The 22,373-nt window shown below is 48.0% G+C and overlaps 1 protein-coding gene across 5 annotated transcripts in view; it reads right to left on the reverse strand.

Annotated features, from left to right (window-relative positions):
- GNB1L (G protein subunit beta 1 like) overlaps positions 1-14,744 on the reverse strand; it is a 68,722-nt gene extending 53,978 nt beyond the window's left edge. For 2 of the 5 annotated variants that reach the window (XM_075898310.2, XM_075898304.2), the window contains exon 1: positions 14,570-14,724. The gene's annotated coding sequence lies outside the window, so the exon portion shown is untranslated. Of the gene's footprint in view, positions 1-14,569 lie in introns of all 5 variants that reach the window. The other 3 variants (XM_075898305.2, XM_075898306.2, XM_075898307.2) reach the window with 3 other exon arrangements.
- Between the last annotated feature and the right edge of the window lie 7,629 nt (positions 14,745-22,373).

Raw genomic sequence — 22,373 nt, forward strand, 5'->3', positions numbered from 1 at the left:
CTGCTACCCATTAACTCCATTTGGTGTCCTCTAGTTCTTCTACAGGCAGTCCCTGGGTTACGCGGATCCGACTTATGTCGGATCCGCACTTACAAATGGGGCTTTTCTCGCCCTGGAGGAAGCGGGCGGCAGGACCGCCCAAATGCGCTGCAGTCCTGCCGCCCGCGTTCTCCGGGGCGAGAAAAGCTGTACCGCCTCTCCCTGATCTGCTGGTCTGCTGATCTGCTGCGCGTCTAGGCGGTCCCGCCACCCGGGTCCTCCATGGCTTTGCTCCACGTCTCCCTGGTCTGCTGCACCCCCCTCCCCCCCAGCAGACCAGGGAGACACGGAGGACCGGGGAAGCAGACCAGGGAGACATGGAGGACCGGGGCGGTGGGACCGCAGCGCGTCTTGGTCCTGCAGCCCACGTCTCCCTAGCTAGTGCGCCCCCCCTCCCCCAGCAGACCAGGCTTTTCTCGGAACGCCTGTGGTAGAGCAGCTGGGGCGCTGCCGGTTGGTCCCGCAGCGCCGCTCTCGGCACTACAGGACCAACCCAGCAGCACCCCAGCTACTCTGCCCCAGGCATCCTGATTCAGCCGCTGCTGGTCAGTTTCAGCAGCGGCTGAATCAGGACGCCTGGGGCAGAGCAGCTGGGGTGCTGCTGGGTTGATCCAGTAGCACCGAGGAGCGGCGCTACTGGAGCAACCCAGCAGCACCCCAGCTGCTCTGCCCCAGGCGTCCCCAAGTCAGCCGCTGCTGAAACTGACCAGCGGCTGCCTACAGGAAGCCCGAGGCAGAGTTGCTCTGCCCCAGGCTTCCTGGAATCAGCCGCTGATCAGTTTCAGCAGCAACTGACTTGGGAACGCCTGGGGTTCTTAAGTTGAATCTGTATGTAAGTCGGAACTAGCATCCAGATTCAGCCGCTGTTGAAACTGATCAGTGGCTGATTCCAGGAAGCCTGGGGCAGAACAACTCTGCCTCGGGCTTCCTGTTGTCAGCCGCTGGTCAGTTTCAGCAGCAGCTGAATCTGGACGCCAGTTCCGACTTACATACAGATTCAACTTAAGAACAAACCTACAGTCCCTATTTTGTATGTAACCCGGGGACTGCCTGTATTATGGAAATTAATAAATAACTTTTCTTTATTCACCCTCTCCACACCACTCATGATTTTATATACCTCTATCATATCCCCCTAAGTCTCCTCTTTTCTAAACTGAAAAGCCCCAGTCGCTTTAACCTCTCTTCATATGGAACCCCTTCCAAATCCCTAATCATTTTAGCTGCCCTTTTCTGAACACTTTCTAAGGCCAATATATCTTTTTTGAGGTGAGGAGACCACATCTGTACACAGTATTCAAGATGTGGGCATACCATAGTTTTATACAGGGGCAGTAAAATATTCTGTGTCTTATTTTCTATCCCTTTCTTAATAATTCCTAACATCCTATTTGCCTTTTTGACTGCCGCTGCACACTGCGTGGAAGTTTTCAGAGAAGTATCCACGATAACATCAAAATCTCTTTCCTGATTTGTCATAGCCAAATTAGCCCCCATCATATTGTACGTATAGTTGAGGTTATTTTTTCCAATGTGCATTACTTTACACTTATCCACATTAAATTTCATTTGCCATTTTGTTGCCCAATCACTCAGTTTGGTGAGATCTTTTTGAAGTTCTTCACAGTCTGCTTCTGTCTTGACTATCTTAAACAGTTTAGTATCATCTGCAAACTTTACCACCTCACTGCTTACCCCTTTCTCCAGATCATTTATGAATAAGTTGAACAGGATTGGTCCCAGTATTGACCCTTAGGGGACACCACTAGTTACACCTCTCCAATTCTGAAAATTTACCATTTATTCCTACCCTTTGTTTCCTGTCTTTTAACCAGTTCTCAATCCATTAAAGGACCTTCCCTCTTATCCCATGACAATGTAATTTACACAAGAGCCTTTGGTAAACGACCTTGTCAAAGGCTTTCTGAAAATCTAAGTATACTATATCTACTGGATCCCCCTTGCCTGCATGTTTGTTAACCCTTCAAAGTACTCTAACAGATTAGTAAAACATGATTTCCCTTTACAGAAACCATGTTGACTTTTGTCCAACAAATTATGTTCTTCTACATGCCTGACAATTTTAATCTTTACTATTGGTTTGACTAATTTTTCCAGTACTGAAGTTAGACTTTCCAGTCTGTAATTGCCAGGATCAGCTCTAGAGCCCTTTTTAAATATTGGTGTTACGTTAGCTACCTTCCAGTCATTAGATACGGAAGCCTAATTAAAGGATAGGTTAAAAACCACAGATAATAGTTCAGCAATTTCCCATTTGAGTTCTTTTAGAATCCTTGGATGAATGCCATCCGGTCCCGGTGATTTGTTAACGTTAAGTTTTTCTATTTGTTCCAAAACCTCCTCTAATGACACTTCAATCCAGGACAGCTCCTCAGATGCATCACCCACAAAGGATGATGCATATTTGGGAATCTCCCTAACATCCTCAACCGTGAAGACTGAAGCAAAGAAATCATTTAGTCTAGAGAACATGACCTATGAAGCCAGGCTTCATGAACTGGGCTTGTTTAGTTTGGAAAAAAGAAGATTAAAGGGGGACATGATAGAGGTTTTCAAATATCTAAAAGGGTGTCACAAGGAGGAAGGAGAAAATTTGTTCCTCTTGGTTTCTGAGGACAGGACAAGGAGTAATGGGCTTTAAGTACAGCAAGGGAGGTTTAGATTGGACATTAGGAAAAAATTCCTAACTGTCAGGGTGGTCAAATATTGGAATAAATTGCCAAGGGAGGTGGTGGAATCTCCCTCTCTGGAGATATTTAAGAACAGGTTAGATAGACATCTGTCAGGGATGGTGTAGACGGAGCTTGGTCCTGCCTTGAGGACGGGGGGCTGGACTCGATGACCTCTCGAGTTCCCTTCAAGTCCTATGATTCTATGATTCTCTGCAATGACTTTATCATCCTTGATTGCTCCTTTTATATCTCGATTGTCTAGGAGACCCACTGGTTTTTTAGCAGGCTTCCTGCTTCTAATGTACGTAAAAAACATTTTGCTATTTCTTTTTATGTTTTTGGCTAGCTGTTCCTCAAAATCTTTTTTTGCTTTCCTTATTACATTTTTATACTTGATTTGACAGTGTTTATGTTCCTTTCTATTTATCTCTCTAGAACTGGACTTCCACTTCTTGAACGAAGCCTTTTTGTCCCTCACTGCTTCTTTTACATGGTGGTTAAGCCATGGTGACTCTTTTTTAGGTCTCTTACTGTTTTTTTAATTTGGGGTATACATTTAAGTTGGGCCTCTATTATGGTGTCTTTAAAAAGTTTCCATGCAGCTTGCAGGGATTTGGCTCTAGTCACTGTGCCTTTTAATTTCTGTTTAACTAACCTCCTCATTTTTGTGTAATTCCCCTTTTTGAAATTAAATGCCAGAGTGCTGGACTGCTGAGGTGTTCTTCCCACCACAGGAATGTTAAATGTTGTTATGTTACGGTCACTATTCCCAAGTGGTCTTGTAATGGTTATCTCCTGGACCTGATCCTGCGCTCCACTCAAGACTAAATCAAGAATTTCCTCTCCCCTTGTGGGTTCCTGTACCAGCTGCTCCAAGAAGCAGTCATTTAAGCCATTGAGAAATTTTATCTTTGCTTCTCTTCCTCAGGTGATATATATCCAGTCAATATGGGGATAATTAAAAAACCCCATTATTATAGAGTTCTTTATTTTGGTAGCCTCTCTAATCTCCCTCCACATTTCAATGTCAGTATTGCTGTCCTGGTCAGGTGGTCGGTAATATATCCCTACTGCTAATTTCTTATTAATGGAGCATGGAATTACTATCCATAGCGATTCTATTGAACATGTTGATTCATTTAATATTTTTATTTCATTTGATTCTACATTATCTTTCACACTACATCATACATCCTGGGGAACTACATTATCTTCCACTCCGCCACCCACATGGCCTGCTTTATCCTTCCAATATATTTTATATCCCGGTATGATTGTGTCCCACAGATTTTCCTCATTCCACCAGGTTTCAATGATGCCTATTATGTCAATCTCCTCCTTTAATATGAGGTACTCTAGTTCACCCATCTTATTAGTCAGACTCCTAGCATTTGTGTAGAAGCACTTTAAAAATTTGCCACTGTTTATTTGGCTGCCCTTCCCTGATGCACTGGATTCCTTTATATGCGGTTGTTTGTCTGCTCTGGCCCCTGATTTGTCCTCTCTCCTCCTCTTTCTGACTACAGCTTAGAGCAGTGTTTCCCAATTTTATTTGGCCAAGGAACCCTTTTCAGCTTTTCAGAATTTCAAGTAACCCCTAGGTTTGTCAAGCAAAAAAAAAAGGGGGGGGGGGGGAAAGAGGGACCCACCAATTCATGAAAATCCCCATCAATGCATGAAAATCACATTCCTTCCCCAAGACTCCCCACCCCTTCCTTGAGGCCTCATCTTCTCTGTTCCCCTCCTCTCCATCACTTGCCATCCCTAGCCCTTATACACTCTCACTAGGTTGAGATAGGAAGTGTGGGGTGGGAACGAGGGATTTGGGTGTGGGAAGGGGGTAAGAAGTACAAGCTCTGGGAGGGAATTTGGATGCAGGAGAAGGGGATGTTAGCTCAGGGAGGGGGCTCCAGGCTCAGGAGTGTTGGGCTCAGGTGGAAGGTTGGGGTATTGTGCAAGCCATGGGCTTGTGGATGTGATGTTACAGGAGTTTGGGCTGGATATGTGAGGGACTCAGGGCAAGAGGTTTGTGAGTTTGATGGGCTCAGGACACAGATTTGTGATGTGTGGATGGTGCAGGAGTGTTGTGGCAGAAGACTGAGGATGTGGGGATGCAGGAGTTTGGGGATGTAAGAGGCTGAGGACAGGGGGTTCCAGTGTATGACAGGCTCAGATTTGGGGTCGGATGGTGCAGGAGTGTTATGATGCTGCAGTGAGATGGGGGTTTGGCCCCAATTCGGGGCTTGTTGGCCTGGCTTCATTTTTAAATAAAATACTATGTTAAACTCAAAAGGTTTTAGCATTGTCTTTATTTATGAGAGGAGGGAGGAACCTGTTTTGAGTCAAGGGTTTTTGACCCACAGAAAAGTCAGTTGGGGCCACACAAGTGAGATGCAAAAAAAACCCCAACAACCCTCCAAAAATACCCAAGCCTCACTAATGTGGTCCCAAATGTGCTGGTGGGGGCAGGAGACAGAGTGAAAGTGGGTACTGGGGCTGGAGATAGGGTGCTGCTGGGTGGAAGGATGCTGGCTCAGGTGGCGGGGTGCTGGGGCAAGGTGCTGGGGCAGGCAGGTGGCAGGGTGCTGGGGTCAGGGACATGATCCTGCTGGGCACTAGGGTGACTGGCAGGGTGCTGGGACAAGGAATAGGGTGCTGCTGGGTGCTAGCGTGGATGGCAGGGTGCTGGGGCCAGGGACAGGGTGGTGCTAGGGTGGATGGCAGGGCTGCCAAGGAGTGGGATAGGGATGGGGTGCAGGATCTGGGAGGGAGGTGGGTGGGCGGAAGGGGACAAAGTCTGGGTGGTAGGTAGGGTGCAGAAGCAGGCTGGATGTAGAGTGTCTGGCCAGGGGGAGGGAGCAGGAGCAGATTGGGGGTAGGGTGTCTGGTTACTCATAGACTCATAGGCTTTAAGGTCAGAAGGGACCATTATGATCATCTAGTCTGACCCCCTGCACAGTGCAGGCCACAGAATCTCACCCACCCCTCCTAGAATAATCCTCTCACCTATATCTCAGATATGGAAGCCTTCAAATACTTTGAAGACCCCAAGATGCAGAGAATCCTCCAGCTGTGATCTGTACCCCATGCTACAGAGAAAGGCGAAAAACCTCCAGGGTCTCTGCCAATCTACCCTGGAGGAAAATTCCTTCCCGACCCCAAATATGGCGATCAGCTAAACCCTGAGCATGTGGGCAAGACTCACCTGCCAGACACCCAGAAAGTTACGAGGGAGGGTGCAAGGAGAGGACTTGGGTAGGAGTTGGACCTCTCTGATCTGGCTCCCTCTGGACCTGACTGGTCCCAGATGAGTGATTTTTAGACCAGGGGAGGTCATTTCAGGGCTCCTGGTTCCACCCCCCTCCCCACTAGGCTTCTTTGCACCTCTATCCCCTGCAACCCAACTGAGCTGCCCACCCCTGCTGGTTCCCTGCACCTCTCCCAAAACCATGCCCCACAATCCAAGGGAGTGCAGCACCAGTTCCCTGCAGCCCCTCACAGCCCAGCTGAGCTGCCCATCTGTTCCGTATGCCCTCCCACATCCACCTCAGGCCAGCTGAGCCCCGTTTCCCTGCCCCTCCCACAAGACCCCGCAAAATTGCTGAGCCAAGCGCCTATTCCCTGCCCCTCCCTCCTCTTGAGTCTAGCCCCGGTTCCCGGCATCTCCCTCCTCCTGCAGCCAAACTGAGCTGTGAGTTCCACACATGCACCCATACCCCGCAGCCCAGCCCAGCTCCCGGGACCTCCCCACTCTGCAACCCAGCTGAGCTCAATTTCCCTGCACCTTCCCCCAAACCATACAGACATACTGAGCTAGCGCTGATTCCCTGCCCCTGCCTCACTCCCTCCCTTTGGCTGTGTCTACACTGGCGAGATCTTGCGCCAAAGCAGCCGCTCTGGCGCAAAAACTTGCTTCCTGTCTACACTGGCCATGTGTTCTTGCGCAAGTACACTGACATTCTCATGTATGAAATCAGGGCTTCTTGTGCAAGAACTATGATACTCCTGCTCAGGAATAAGCTCTTTTGTGCAACTGTTCTTGCGCAAGAGGCCAGTGTGGACAGGCAACATGAATTTCTTGCACAAGAAAGCCATATGGCTAAAATTGTCATTGGCACTTTCTTGGGCAAGAGCATTCACACTGCCAAAAGCACAGCTCGCACATGGCAGTGTGGACGTATTCTTGCGCAAGAAACCGCCAGTGTAGACATAGCCTAGGAGTTTCCTCGCATGAGCAAAATGAATTTTGTGTTGTGCACCAGCACTGAGTTCATGTGGCTTGTTTGGATGTGCCATTGTGGCACCCAAGTTATTAATAAATATTTTTAAACCTTTACCTTTTCTCTCTGCTGCCATGTCTCCTCCCCTTGTTCCATCAGCTCCCCTGGTGCCTGCTGCCCCCAACTCCTCACCCTCTTCTGCTGTCCTGACTCCTGCTCTTCTCACTCCCCTCAGCCTTCCTGCGACCTGGCCCCCTCCACCAGCCCTTCTCTCCTCCCTGTGCCCACTCCTTCAGTATCCCCACTCTGATCATGTGAGCTACCCCTCCTTATCCCCTCTCCTAACACCTCCCTCTACACACCTGGCCTGCCTCTCTCCTCTGGTGCTGGTCCCTCCCCTGCAGGTGTCTGCCCTTCTGCTTCACCCCCAGAATCCCCTGGCACCTGCACCTTCTCTTACTCCTGCACCCTTCTGTTGCCTCCCCTTTCCCTCACTGCCCCTACCTGCTTTACCTTCTTTTTCTCTGATGCCCGCCCCCTCACCACCTTCTGCCCCCATTCCCTTCATGCCCTGTGCCCTCACACATGACTTGCTCCAGCCCAGCCCTTCTCATGCCCACCCCTTCTTTCAAGCCTTCTCCCAGCACCTCCTCCCCCCCCAGCCCACAATGCCCTTACCCTCTCCCCTCCCAGCATCACCCTGTCCCCCTCCCACTGACACCTCCCCTCCTGCCTTTTTCCTCATTGTCTGCACTTGGCCCCCTGGCATTTGTCTCTCTTCTACCCTGTCCCTTTGGTGCCTTCCCCTCTCTTCCCCCTCTCCCCCACCTCCGCACAAGCCCCTTCCTCTCCCAGCCCTTCCTCTTCCACTTCCCCTCCGCACAAGCCCCTTCCTCTCCCAGCCCTTCCTCTACCTTCTGCCTTCCACTTTGCTGGGCTGGAGTCTGTGCTCCATCCCCGGAATCGGAACCCGCAACTCAGCCGCGCGGCGCAACGCAGCGTCCAGCAGTTTTAAAATCCCGGGCCATGACGTTACGTCACACCCAGGCGTCTCCCCGCCCACCGGTTTGAGCACGCCACACAGGGCAGCAGCAGCCAGCAAGAGGGCGCTCAGTGAAGGTTACGCATGGCAGGGATGGGACAGGGCTGGGACCGAGGGAGAGACACTCTGGGGCCTGGGTGGGAGGACACGCAGGGAGGAGTGGGGGAGTGCCAGCTCCTCGCGGAACCCCTTGTTTTGCTTCGTGGAATCCCAGAGTTCCCCGGAGCACCAATTGGGAAACACTGGCTTAGAGAATCTCTACCAATGGATTCTCCTTTAAGAGAAGTCTCCATCCGATTTATGTGCTTCTCTGCACCAATCGGCTTTCCCCAGCTCTTAGTTTAATAACTGCTCTACGGCCTTTTTAATATTTAGTGCCAGCAGTCTGGTTCCATCCTGGTTTAGGTGGAGCCCATCCTTCCTCTATAGGCTCCCCGTCTCCCAAAAGTGTCTCCAGTTCCTAAAAAAATCTAAACCCCTCTTCCCTACACCATCGTCTCATCCACGCATTGAGACTTTGAATCTCTGCCTGCTTACCTGGCCCTGTGCGTGGAACTGGAAGCATTTCCAAGAATGCCACCATAGAGGTCCTGGATTTCAGTCTCTTTCCTAGCAACCTAAATTTGGCCTCCAGGACATCTCTCCTACCCTTCCCTACGTCATTGGTACCTACATGTACCACGGCCATTGGCTCCTCCCCAGCACTACACATAAGTCTATCTAGATGCCTTGAGAGATCTGCAACCTTTGCACCAGGCAGGCAAGTGACCATACGGTTCTCCCGGTCATCACAAACCCAACTATCTATGTTTCTAACGATCGAATCACCCACTACCATCACCTGCCTCTTCCTAACAACTAGTGTTCCCTCCACCACAGAGGTATCTTCAGTGCAAGAGGATACCGCAACATCCCTTGGAAGGAGGGTCCCAAGTACGGGATGGTTTCCCTCTGCTCCCATTGAATGCTCTTGCTCTGTTCCCTTGAGACTTTCATCCTCCTTAGGAGCACTGGGACTCCCAGACTGGAGGTGGGACAGTACTACAGTGTCCCGGAAAGTCTCATCAACATAGCTCTCTGCCTCCCTTAGCTCCTCCAGTTCAGCCACCCTGGCCTCCAAAGCCGGAACTCAGTCTCTGAGGGTCAGGAGCACCATGCAACGGGTGCACACATACACCACCCGCCCACAGGGCAGGTAATCATACATGTTACACTCGACACAATAAACAGGATAGCCCCCACTCTGCTGCTGGGATTCAGTCTGCATTTTTCTTATGAATAAGTTTAATTATAAACTGGGCTTCTTATTAAATGTCTGAAATAGAGATTATTATAAAAGTTATGTTTAAAGACGGTCAGAAGAAACTAGCGCCCTCTAACCTTCCCCTATAAACTCCCTCTCAAAACTCCCAGTTAGCTGCTCCTGTTCACATGCTCCCCGAACCACAGGCTCATGGTCTGTGGATGGGGAAGCCTGGAAGCATCCTGGCCCTGCCCCTTCCATTTGAGGCCCTGCCCCTTCCAGTGCAGCCCAGGGCCACTTCAAAAGTTTTTGAAGTGGTCCCTGGCAAAAAATTATTGCCCACCCTTGCTCTAAGACCTACCATGCTGAGTTACATGGTTAGAACACAGGTTGGCGCACACAAGAATGATAAAAGTTCATTCCTGCAGTGTAGCTAAGATTAATCATGTGTTTTAAGTATGTTTCTGAACCATACTACAACCTGGACTTATGCTCATGTGGGAACACAGTTAACAATCCCCTTCTATGCTACAAGGCCAATATACTTTTTAATCCAGTCAAGAACTACCCTTTTGTTACTGGTTAGTAGAATTTGCAGTGTACATAGGACCTAAATGTCTGGTTTTTTACAACTTGGTTCATCTAACAACTGAAATTTAATGGGTCATATTAGAAGGCCGACCTATAGCCCTTCACAGCTGTCAAACATCCAGCTCTTTGGAAGAATTCCTTTATACATCAATGCTTTACAGCAAGTCATATATGATTACCACCCAGTTAAGCAATATTGAATAAAGCCATCATAAGAAGAATATAATCAAAATGCATCATAACAGGGACTTTTGGAGCTTTTTATATAGAAAATGGGGGGTTTTAAATGGGGGGATGAAGAGATTCAGGTTTTGAACTGCTATGTTCATATAAATAATTCAAACATAATACATTTAGAAGTTTTTTGATACTAGAAATAGTATGTTTTAAGATAATTTGGGATGACCTCCTTTACAGCTTTCACACAGGCAAGTAATGCAGCTATCTGAAACACAGGCTTTGGTTTTAGTCCTGGATGGCAGGGCTTAAGTTACAACGCCCTCAGTCCCTAGTTTTGCCCCTTTGCCCTTGCTTCCTAATTTTTACTGTCACAAGGGGGTCACAATTCAAAGAAGTTTGAGAAACCCTGATGTTTATTACTTGGTTGCTGTAGAATCAGAAAACCACCAGAGGGAGCAAATGTAAATAGAGTATATTGTCAAAACTGTGACAATTTCCTAATGAGGAAAAAAGCTTCAGAGGGTAGCCGAGTTATTCCGTAACTGGGAAAACTTTAAAAACAACGAATAGCCTAGCAGCTTAAAGACTAGAAAACATGTAGAGGGTATCCATGAGCTTTTGTGGGTACACCCCACTTCTTCAGATAACTGGAGTATTAAAAGACCAGATCCAAAAATAAATAAGGGAAGGTGGAGGGGAAGGAGAGAAAAAAAGTAGTGAATTAGATTGTTCAAGTTACAAGAAGTCAATAAGAACATTTTGCATCTCTATAATCAGGACTCGTCAAGCGGCAGCGAGCCCCACTTGCCAGCCGCGCGGTTCTTCACTCTGCATATGCACAGATTGTTCTGCGCATGCGCAGATCGTTCCATACCGGCTCTTCCAGGGTGTAATCTACTCACCACGGGCGAGTAGATTACACTATTTGTCGAGCCCTGTCTATAATTACCCATTGGTTGGTTGGTTGGTTGGTTGGTTAAGTGATTAGGATGTGGAAGGTTGTATAAGTAAAGCAAAGCCATATGGGGAAGAAGATGAAGGGAAATATTCATTACCAAATGGAAGATGAGAAATCTAGCCAAAAAAAAGTGTTTTCCAGCTTTTGAGAAAGATTAGTGACAGATAGTAAAAGTGTCTGAGCTAAATTCAATCCTGGTGCAATTCAGGACTATTCCACTGACCTCAGTGGAGTTATGTCTGGAATAAAGTTGATACTATAAAACCATAATGTAAATATGTTTCGTGTGAAGATCTTTAAATACTTACACATTAGTACTGTATTACTATTTTGCAATTTTCCCACTAGGGAAATTGAGGCTTCCAGAAAGTAAATTACATGCTCAAAGTCACAAAGTAAACTAGTAGCACAGTTGGGTAAGGAACCTCAGGGAACGTCTATACTAGGAAATTATTTCAAAATAACTTATTTTGAAATAACAATTCCCAAAATAACTGTTCAAAATAAGTTTATTACCCCTGTAAAGCAGGAGTACAGATTTTAAGATAACCCACCTCTTATTTCAAAATACCAGGCTTGGCAGTGTGGATGCTCAACTTATTATTTCAAAATAAGAGAGGTTATTTCAAAATAAATCCCTAGTGCAGACCAGGGCTCAGAGATGACATTCCATATCCCACCTTACCATAGCCAGTCAATTACACTTTTCCCTCAAGTGGCAAAGCCTCTTTACAGGTAGGAAAATCCACCTGGGTCATCAGACTTATTCTGTAAAATCTGACAAAATACTCCTTTTTTGTTGATCATAAAATAAATGCACAGAGATTACTAGAGAACTTGTAAAATTATGAGATATACACTAAAATTATGAGATATATTCCTTTTCTTTTTGGTATTTACCGATAATGAAAAGCTGATGTGATATATATATTTTAAACTCAATGCACAAGGCATTAGCATCACAAATGCCAGCTGCTATAAGAAAACATTATACCAGAGGCTCTCCAAATATGCTGTTTCCTCCAAATACCTACAACAACTCAAATATTTTAGAGCACCAATTTAACAGTAATAACATACGTGAGGATGGTAATCAAAGTATTATTTTATCCTAGTACTGTCCTATCTAAGGACAAAGATACTACTCCCCTCACAAACACTTCCCCATCTCCACATACTCTTCCTCTACAGGCAGTCCCCGGGTTACGTACAAGATAGGGACTGTAGGTTTGTTCTTAAGTTGAATCTGTATGTAAGTCGGAACTGACGTCCAGATTCAGCCGCTGCTGAAACTGACTGCCAGTTCTGACTTACATACAGATTCAACTTAAGAACCCCAGGCATCCCCAAGTCAACTGCTGCTGAAACTGATCAGCAGCTGATTCCAGGAAGCCCAGGGCAGAGCAACTCTGCCTCAGGCTTCCTGTAGGCAGCCGCGGGTCAGTTTCAGCAGCGGCTAACTTGGGGACGCCTGGGGCAGAGTAGCTCGGGTGCTGCTGGGTTGGTCCAGTAGCGCGGCCGCTCCTCGGCGCTACTGGACCAACCCAGCAGCACCCCAACTGCTCTGCCCCAGGCGTCCTGATTCAGCCACTGCTGAAACTGATCAGCAGCGGCTGAATCAGGACTCCTGGGGCAGAGTAGCTGGGGTGCTGCCGGGTTGGTCCAGTAGCGCCAAGGAGCGGTGCTGTGGGACCAACCGGCAGCGCCCCACCTGCTCTACCACAGGCCCCGGGCTTTGCTCCACATCTCCCTGGTCTGCTGAGGGGGGCACTAGCTGCGTCCCCCCCAGCAGACCAGAGAGACGCGGAGCAAAGCAGCGGAGGACCTGGGCCGGACCCGCTGCGCTTCCAGATCAGCTGGAAGCGCCGGGTCCGGCTGGGTCCTCCGCGGCTTTGCTCGGCATCTCCCTGCTCTGCAGACCAGGGAGACGCTGAGCAAAGCGGCGGAGGACCTGGGGCCGGACCCGCGGCCGCTTCCAGATCAGCTGGAAGCACCGTGGGTCCGGCCGGGTCCTGTGCGGCTTTGCTCAGCGTCTCCCTGGTCTGCAGACCAGAGAGACGCTGAGCAAAGCGGCGCAGGACCCGGGGCCAGACCCGCAGCGCTTCCAGATCAACTGGAAGCGCCGTGGGTCCAGCTCCGGGTCCTGCGCGGCTTTGTTCAGCGTCTCCCTGGTCTGCAGACCAGGGAGACGCTGAGCAAAGCGGCGCAGGACCTGGGGCCGGACCCGCGGCGCTTCCAGATCAGGGAGCCAGCAGACCAGGGAGACGGGGAGCAGCTTTTCTCACCCCGGAGGAGGCGGGCGGTGGGACCAGTCCTCTGGGGCGAGAAAATCCCCGTTAGTATCTGCGGATCCGATGTAAGTCGGATCCGCGTAACTTGGGGACTGCCTGTACTTCAAAATTCTAGGCATCTCTGTCAGTATTATTAACTAAAAAGAGCATATGAAACAAATTAAATGTGACCATCTCTAAGGATACATTACAGCAGGGTCTAGACCAGACAGTCGGTGAGAAGGATCCCACATGAACAGAGTCAAAGATGGAGTAGCAGATAACAGTCCTGTGCCAAATCACTGCTGCCAGCTTACTGTCCTTTATGGAGGAAGCTCAAAGGCTCCAACAGACTAACAGACTAACTTGGCTACCCCCTGAAGCTCTCAAAGGCTCCAAATTAGGAAAAAGAGGAGCTAGGCCTGGGAGGGAAAGAGCACAGTATTATCTGAGGAAGTGGTATGAAGCATGGTTCTTAAATACTGATGAGTTCTGATTTCATTTAGCTTTTAATTGAGCTCTGATTGTATAATTATATAACAAATTACTGTTATTTAATATTTGTGTCCAAAGATCCCACTCTGCTTCAGGGACCATTTATGCAAAACATTAGGCAATATGCAAAGACCTGACCCTGCTCCAAAAGACTTATATTAAACATATGTACAGTCAATGTGTTGCCATGAGGTATGGATGCTAAACAGGAAGTCCCAGGGGTTTCATTCTGGGCTCCTCCACTGACTACCCATGTGAATTTCCGCAAGTGACTTCACCTCTCAATGACCCAATCTTCCCATTTGTAAATGGAGATGACAGTCTCACAGGTGTGTTGTAGGAATTAAATGAGGTCATACCTGAAAAGCAACCCCCCCTCCCCCCCATATGATGATTCCTCCAGTAACACTGACTCTGGGCCCCTCAACCCCTCTTCCTGGCGAGGTCCCCCCCCCCCCCCCAGTGCAGCACTGCACAGCCCCGCTTCCCCTCAGAAGAAATGGCAACCCCGCATCCCCATATATCGCATATAGGGCCCCTCGCCAGCAAATGGATCCCCTCGCCCCTAGCACTGTCAGCGACATAGGCCCTTCGTGGGCTCGCAGGGCCCCCTGCCTCAAGCAACACGCTTCCCCGCCTGCACAGTGCTCCCCGCAGCGACACGGGCCCCTCCCCCCGTGGAGACACAAATCCCCCCCCCCCCCCTCGCTCCGGCGGAGCCAACCCAGAAAGACACGGACCCCAGTCCCGCCGCAGGGCACCCGCAGTGACACGGACCCCTCGGCCCCGTCCACGTGGGTGCCGGATCCTCCCCGCCCCGCCTCGCGGCAGCACGAACCCGGCTCCGCGCGTGCTCCCGAGCCCTGAGGTGGCGGTGGTGCCTCACCGGGCTGCCGGGGGCATCTCTCCGCTCTGTTGCCTGGGGTGACTGAGGGGCGGAGAAGAGAACGAAACAGATCGGTCACTCGGCGCTCTACTTGCTACGTCTAAAGTTCCATAAGGGGACCAGACTGAGGCAGCAGAGCGTCGAGTTCCACGATGCGATACCGGCCGGGATAGGCAATCGCTCGGAGCGCTAGACGCCTCGGCTCCATGACTGAGATCGCCTTGTTCTCGGCGAGAGAGCTGAGCATGCGCTGTGAGGGCCAGGAGGCGCACAAGCTCGTGGGAGCCCTGGAATGGGAGAGCCCTGGTTACCCCGCCCACTGGCTTGGTGCTGTACAGCCATAGCCCTATGGCTCTGGGCAGTGCCTTCCGGCGGGGAGGGCAGCTGCCGCTAATGTTCCCTCTAATCTATTCCATCCATGTGCAGAATAAATGTTTTTGTGTGCGAGGTGTGAGAATGTGCACCACTAGTAAAACCACGCCTCTTTGCTGTAGAAATTAGAATGTTTCCCAAGCAGCCGCACAAACTCACAGATTAAGAGAATACTGGTTATCACCTGTGCATGGGGGGAGGGCAGAGGAGTGGTTGACCCACAGAAACTTCAGTCAAGGAGCAGGTAGGGTTGCCAGATGGTTTCAGAAAAAATACCAAACAACCACCACAACAAAACCACAAAATTTTACCCTGTGCTGGGCCGGACAGCTCCCCTGAAGAACCTAGTAAGCACTAGGGATGCCAGGCTGCCTCTGTATTGAGCCAAACAGGCTGGGATTTTCACCTCCTGGCCAGGAAAAAATCAGAAGGTATCAGACATTTTAGGTGTCTGGTATTTTCTGAATTTTTTTACCAGATAGGAGGCGAAAATACTAAATTGTCCGGCAACCCTAGAACCACACAAAAGTGAAAAGCAAAACAAAATACAAAATAAAAACCTTCACTGACATAACCCTGACTGAAAAGACACTCCCCAGATTCCACTTGAGTACCAGAGTCTAGAGCAGTGGTCCCCAACCTTTTTAACCACAAGATCACTTTTTCAATTTAAGTGCAATGTAAGATCTACCTTAAACCTAGATACCCTTGCCCCACTTCCTTCCCACCTCTTCTTTGAGGCCTCACCCCTGCTCCACCCTTTCTCCAAGGCCTCACCCTGCTCACTCCATCCCTCTTACTCCCACATCCTCACCCTAACCCTAAAACAGGCTGTGGTAGGAGGTTGGGGTGCAGGCTCTGGTCTTGGGCCACGGGGTTTCTAGTGTGGGAGGGGCTCTGGGCTTAACCCAGGATGGGAGGGAGATTGGGGTCCAGGAGGCATTTCATGGTGCAAGCTCTGGGAAGTTGTTTGAGTGCAGGTAGACTCTGGGGCAGGTGGCTGGATGTAGGAGGAAGTTCAGAGCTGGGACAGGGGTTCAAGTGGCAGGCTCTGACTGGACACCTTTTAACTGAGACAGCTTCCGGGTGGTGGAGCAGCAGGGTTAAGGCAGGCTGTACCACTCCTGAAAGGAATTGGCACATACAGCAGTAGCTCCATGGCACTCTGTGCTGCCCCATATCCACAGGCACTGAGCCCACAGCTTCTACTGGCCATAGTTACCAGTTATTGATCAATGGGAGCTGTAGGAGTGGGGTCTGCAAGCATGGGCAGCAGGTGTGTATAATTTTTGGTGGTGCCCCATTAGCCACACCTCCTGCCCCTGTTAGCCACGCCCCCTGATACCCCCCCCCCCACACACACACACCAGTTAGCCATGCCTCTGGAGGTAACGCCCTCGGGGCAAGATGGACATATGACCAGAAGTAAAAGGTGTCATGTCAGCCCTCTCAAAGGGCTTTTCCCACCATCCTCCTAACAACAGGGATTAGTTTGGCCCCCACCAAACCCCCCGCATGCAACTATCCTGCAGTTGCATTAACTCAATGTGTGTGACAGAGAGGCAGAGAGGCAGAAAGGCTGGGGAAAGTGTTCCCTCTAAGGCTATGTCTACACTCACGGCTTCTTGCATAAGTACTGCTGTTCTTGTACAAGAACCCACAGAGCATCCACACTGCCTGCCTGCTCTTGCGCAAGGAAATTTACAGTACAGCGTGGTAAGAGAGGGTGTCTTGTGCAAGAGCTACACTCTTTTCTAACAGGTGTAAGTTCTCTTGCACAAGAGGGCAGTGTGGATGCTCAGCAGGGATTTCTAGCGCAAGAAACCCCTATGGCTAAAATGGCCATTGGAGCTTTCTTGGGTAAGAGAGCGTCCACACTGCATGGATGCTCTTGTGCAAAAGCACAGCTTGCACATGGCAGTGTGGACATGTTCTTGTGCAAGACTTCTTTGGCGGGGGAGAGATCCAGCTCCAAATATTGCTGGAGTAGGGCTCCTGGCTCTGAATATTGCTGGAGCCTGGGCACCATGAGCCCATATAACTCATTGCCCATGTCTGCAGGCAAGGTCAGTATGTGGAGATCCCTGCTCTGCCTCTCTCAGGAGCTGCAGGGACATGCCAGCCACTTCCAGGAGCAGCAATTACCATAGGTTAGGTAATTGCCGCAATAGGTTAGACATTTTAGAACTCACTACTCAAATAATTAAATGTAAGCATAAGAGAGAAATGAAAATTATGAAATGCACAGACCAGTTTAAAACCAAAAATAATCCACTTTGCAAGTAGTAACAACTCCCCACGTGTGAATTGGGTTGAGAGATGAGAGTGATGGATAGTATGTGTTTGTGAGAGTAACAGAGAGACCAGTGTGTAAGAATGACAAAGATTTTCATTGCCAAGCTCCCTCCTCCTCCACTTCTCTTTGCGGAGATAGGATACAGATGGGGGGGCGGGGGAGGGACACCCTGACATCAGCGCTCACTCTTCTCCCTCCCACACCTTGCACAAGAAGCCAGAGGCTCCCGGGGGCAACTCCAAGGCAGAGGATAGGAATAGCAGGACAGTGGGTGGAGGGGCAACTGAAGTGCCAGTATTTGATAGCTTCCTGGCCAAATCAGTCAGGATCATCTGTCAGAGGCTCCATGATCTACCAGTAGATCCCGATCTACTGGTTGGTGACCACTGGCTAGGGGGTCCCAAGCTAGTAAATTCTATGGATCCCCCAAGCTCTGGGATGGGGCAAAAAATGAGGGGTTCAGTGTGTGGGAGGGGGCTAGGGGAAGCGAACTTGGGGTATGAGGTCTGGGAGGTAGGGTGCAGGAGTAGGGTGGGTGGGTAGGGTGCATGGGTGGGGCGGCCGAGGGGTGCAAAAGTGGGCTGGGAGTTGGAGGCTCTAAGAGGATGGTAGGGGTACAGGAATGGGATAGAGATGTGGGGTCTGGGCATTGGGAGGACTCTTACCTGTCACAGCTCCCCACAGACATACATGAAAATGTGTCCACTGCTGCTCCCAGACGCCACCCCAGCAGCTGCTATTGGCCTCAATTATGGCTAATCAGAGCAGCAGGGGAAAAGCCTCCAGGCAGACCATGGAAATGCTTCCTCTTCCCTCTCCCCCGACAGGCAAAGCCTGTGTGTGGGTTGGATCTAGCCTTGGCTTGCCTGACTTTGGCCCATGAGACTCGGGGTTCCCCCATTCTGCAGCAGGACCAATAGTTTTGGTCAAGATGCAGCCAAAGTCCAAGCCCCAGAAATTATAATAAAAATTAAGATTTTGGGGTGTGTACCAAAGCATCTGCCAGTTTGGATTTGGCTCATGGTCTGCTTACTGCAGTAGTGGGCAATCTGCAGTCCATTGGGGTTCTATGGGTGGCTGGTGAAACATTTTGTTTACCACTGCCCACCCGCAGGATTACCAGATTCTACCAGTTTATATCTGTGTAGTTTTTTTCCTACCAGTATTACTGAAGCGACACACATGTAAAGCAGGGGCACATGAAATGAAGTGCACGCTGAGCGTACACAACATTACCTGTTAGAGCTGTGCACTTCCTCTGCATCCTATTGAAGAGCTGCTATGGTTCAGTTGGCACATCCCACAAATTCTAGGTACACAAGCACAGATAGCAAAACTACCCTGTCCCAGAATATTCTGATTACAACCATCTTGCAGCTCACTGAGATGAAGGAGGTCCACTCATGCATCACACTCACTAGCCTGGTCACTAGCCTATTGACTAGTCCTGTTTTGGAGTATAAATACATTTACAACAATCAAAAGGAGATCCTAGGTTTGCCAATTCTCCTGTCATCTCTACAAAAGGCATTTGGTCCATCCTGATGAGTTGGCAACGCTGAAGACAGGAAGAGACGCTTTGTCTCTTCAATAAATGGACATCCTAAGCTCGATTTCTTCATGATTTATAGTACAATGTGTGGACCCTCACCTCACATCTGGCAGTGCTATTTTAAAATGCACTTTCTTCCACGTGGAGGTGAGGACTGAAGGCAAATAAAACTGTTTAAAATCCAGTGATGACATTAGTTACCCTATTACCATGGTGTACCATGCTTGATTTCCCCCCCCCCTTTTTGTAGAAATAAAGACACGCGCTCCCGCCAAAGATACTAAAATAAACTGTGTTTCAGGCAGTTGTATGGATCAATCCATTATTAACTGCCAATATTATTAGTAGATTGTGTAGTTGTATGGAAGAAGCTTTGCTTTGTGGTCCTCTGTGTTGTTTCCTTTTACAAATTAAAATTCACTCCAACATCTAGGAAGTAAAATAACAGTTTAAGATCAGTAAGATGATCCTAGCCCAAGATAAGAAAATAAGAGTGGTGTGCAGCTGCTTGTTGTTTCTGCACAAAGCAAGATGGCAATTTTTTAAAAAAGCATTTAGTGATTGATTTTGGACACCCAGATTGAGAGATCCAAAAGGGATAAACCAAGTGTTTCAGAAAGAGGACGTTCCTTCTGAAAATTAATATTCTTTAAAGGGTCTCAAGTTGGACATCGTAAATCACTTTTAAAAATCTCGATTATAATCTTTCCAGGTCTGATTTTTCAAACCAGCTTTCCAATTTGAGCTTGCACATAATTTTTTGCTTTCAAAATCTGTCACTCTGTGTACTTATATTTTAATCAGTCAATGAGGTGTATTTTGAGCAAAGCAAATAGTCTTACAGCACCTTTGAGCAAAACAAATAGTCTTGCAGCACTATACCCATAACTATTCTTTTCTAAATGTACACGGTATCTACATTTTTTGTTGGTCTCTAAGGTGCTGCAAGACTATTCATTATTTTTTAAAGTTTTTTCAGTTATAGACTAACACAGCTACCCCTTTGAAACTTTTATACCTAGGGTAGTTTTCTAGAGCTATGTAGTTCGTGGTCAAGAGTTGTAAAATAATACTTAACCCTCATATAGTATTTTGCTGACAATCATTCCAATATATCATTCTGGTAAACATTAGACTCACAGTTTTACAAAGAGGAGAATTGAAGCAGAGAAGTGAAGTGGCTTTCCCTAAACAACTGAAGGAATTGCTGTCAAAGAGGGAATTAGAACTCAGGATTAGCTGGCTCCTTTTTATAGGCTTAGGATAATTAGATCACAAAGAAGGTTTATGTATCAGAAAGCTTGATTGAAAGATCATTTTAAGTACCTATATCACAATGATGGGTATAATAGAAAGTCCTGAGGTAAACAGCATTCACAATACTGTGCAGTCTATTAAAGGGACGTTGCCAAAGCTGTTAGAATTAACCTAACAAAACAGATATCTTCAAAATTTTTGTTTTTATAAATCTGAAACTGTTCTCTTCTAAAGGTCTAGCAGTAGAGGCATTATTGTTGAAGGTTCTTTGTGTTATATTGATCTGCTCTTTCAGCAGTGTTCACATGCAGATACTTTATTCTTTATGTCCTTGCTGATTCTTAGCCACCAAACTAGTTGGCCAGTTCACAGCATTTAATTAAGCCTTGAGGTCTTTCATGGATGAGGTTTAGGATTTCTCTCATTTCTTTTGGAATTACAATAAAATTGCATTTAATCATGAGTCCACTTGACTCAATTGTCCAAGCTCCGCAACATTGTTTCTTGTCTCTTCCTTAGTGTCCTTTAGGGTGCATCTAGACTGCAGGGATTTGGGTTTTTTTGAAAAACGGCTGTTTTTCCCAAAAAAATTTCACTTACGTACACACTTCTATTGCGTTCTTTTGAAAGAAAATCGAAAGAATGTAGGGGTTTTTCTCACATTGATAAATTTCATTCTATGTGGAATGCCTTTTCTGAAAGAGCTCTTTCGGAAAAAGGCATGTGTGGACACAAAAGAGGGAGTGTTTTTTGAAAGAAGAAACCTCCAGGAAAAAGCACAGATGCCCTGGTGGCCACTCCGTCCATAGTAATCACAGCTTAAATGCAAGATAGTATCCACACTGACTGGATGCTATCTTTTTAAAAAGCAGAACGCTTTTTCGATGCGCTTTGGCAGTGTGGACGCTCTCTTTTGGAAGAAGTTTTTTTGGAAGATCTCTTCCAAAAAAGCTTCTTTTGAAAGAAGTTTACAGTCTAGATGCACCCTAGATACATTCGCCAATTACCTTCCTGAAGCTGAGAGTCTGTTAAGGTTGTCTTTGTTGCTGGTGTAGTCTCTCGTAGGGTATGTCTACACTACCCTCCTTTGCATAAGCGGGGCGCCGCCATTTTTAAATCCCCGCTCGTTCGAACCCCGTGCAGCGCGGCTACACGGGGCACGAACTAGGTAGTTCGAACTAGGCTTCCTAGTTCCAACTACCATTACTCCTCGTGGAATGAGGAGTAACGGTAGTTCGAACTAGGAAGCCTAGTTCGAACTACCTAGTTCGTGCCCCGTGTAGCCTCGCTGCACGGGGTTCGAACGAGCGGGGATTTAAAAATGGGGCGCCCCGCTTATGCAAATGAAGCCCGGGAAATTCAAATCCCGGGCTTCATTTGCAAGTGTGGTATGCCTACATTACCCCGCTAGTTCGAACTAGCGGGGTAGTGTAGACATACCCGTATTTAGCAATTGAGTTAAATAACATTAACTTTAGCAATAGGCTTTGGCATTTCATTGGTGCTTGATCTAGATCTCTGCTGATGAGGATAAAGTCATTTCAGGTCTATTTTCAGCATAAATAAAGACAGTTCACATAAAGATCTGAAAAAATTCTCACGTGCCAATAAAATTGCCTGGCATTTCTTTTCAATCTGCGAATATCATTTTCCTTCTTCTTTGAGTTTGTGAGAACAAATGCAGATGGTTTCCACTCAGAGTTTTGTTGCAACAATACACAACACAGGCCATAGTTGCTTGCACCGGTACTGGATTCGGTCATGTCACGGTACTTAGAACTAAGTATGATAAGGAATGAGTATTTGGCTAATCATATAGTTGGTACAAATTGTATTGATTACACGATTAGTTGATAAGGGGAGGAACGCTGCAAGCCACAGCAGGAGTAGAAATCACGGGGGAGGGATCACGTGATTTCTCTAGCGGTGGGTGACGGGAGGGATCACATGAGGACTACCTGTTGTGTTCTGGGGAGAACTGGCTTTTAAGCCTACTTTCCCCAGAACCAGCTCTTGTTCCCCCTCTTGCTGCCTCTGATACAGTGGCAGCAAGGCGGGGTGGGGGGGTAGGGGAGCAAGCAAGTCATCAAGTACTCAACTCGACTACCTGATAAGCTTAGGCTTATTGTGTAGTTGAGTACTCAATTACCTGCTTACACCCCTACTTAGAACTGGAGCTATTAAGATAATTTCTTTTTACCTATTCAAAGCAAATTTTTTATTAGTCTCCACAGCCAATATGAGTTGGGCTTTAACAGTTTATTCAATGGTTTTGACAC

The sequence above is a fragment of the Pelodiscus sinensis genome, chromosome Z (genome assembly GCF_052426305.1).
Source record: "Pelodiscus sinensis isolate ZL-2025 chromosome Z, ASM5242630v1, whole genome shotgun sequence".
NCBI classification, from domain to species: Eukaryota; Metazoa; Chordata; order Testudines; family Trionychidae; genus Pelodiscus; species Pelodiscus sinensis.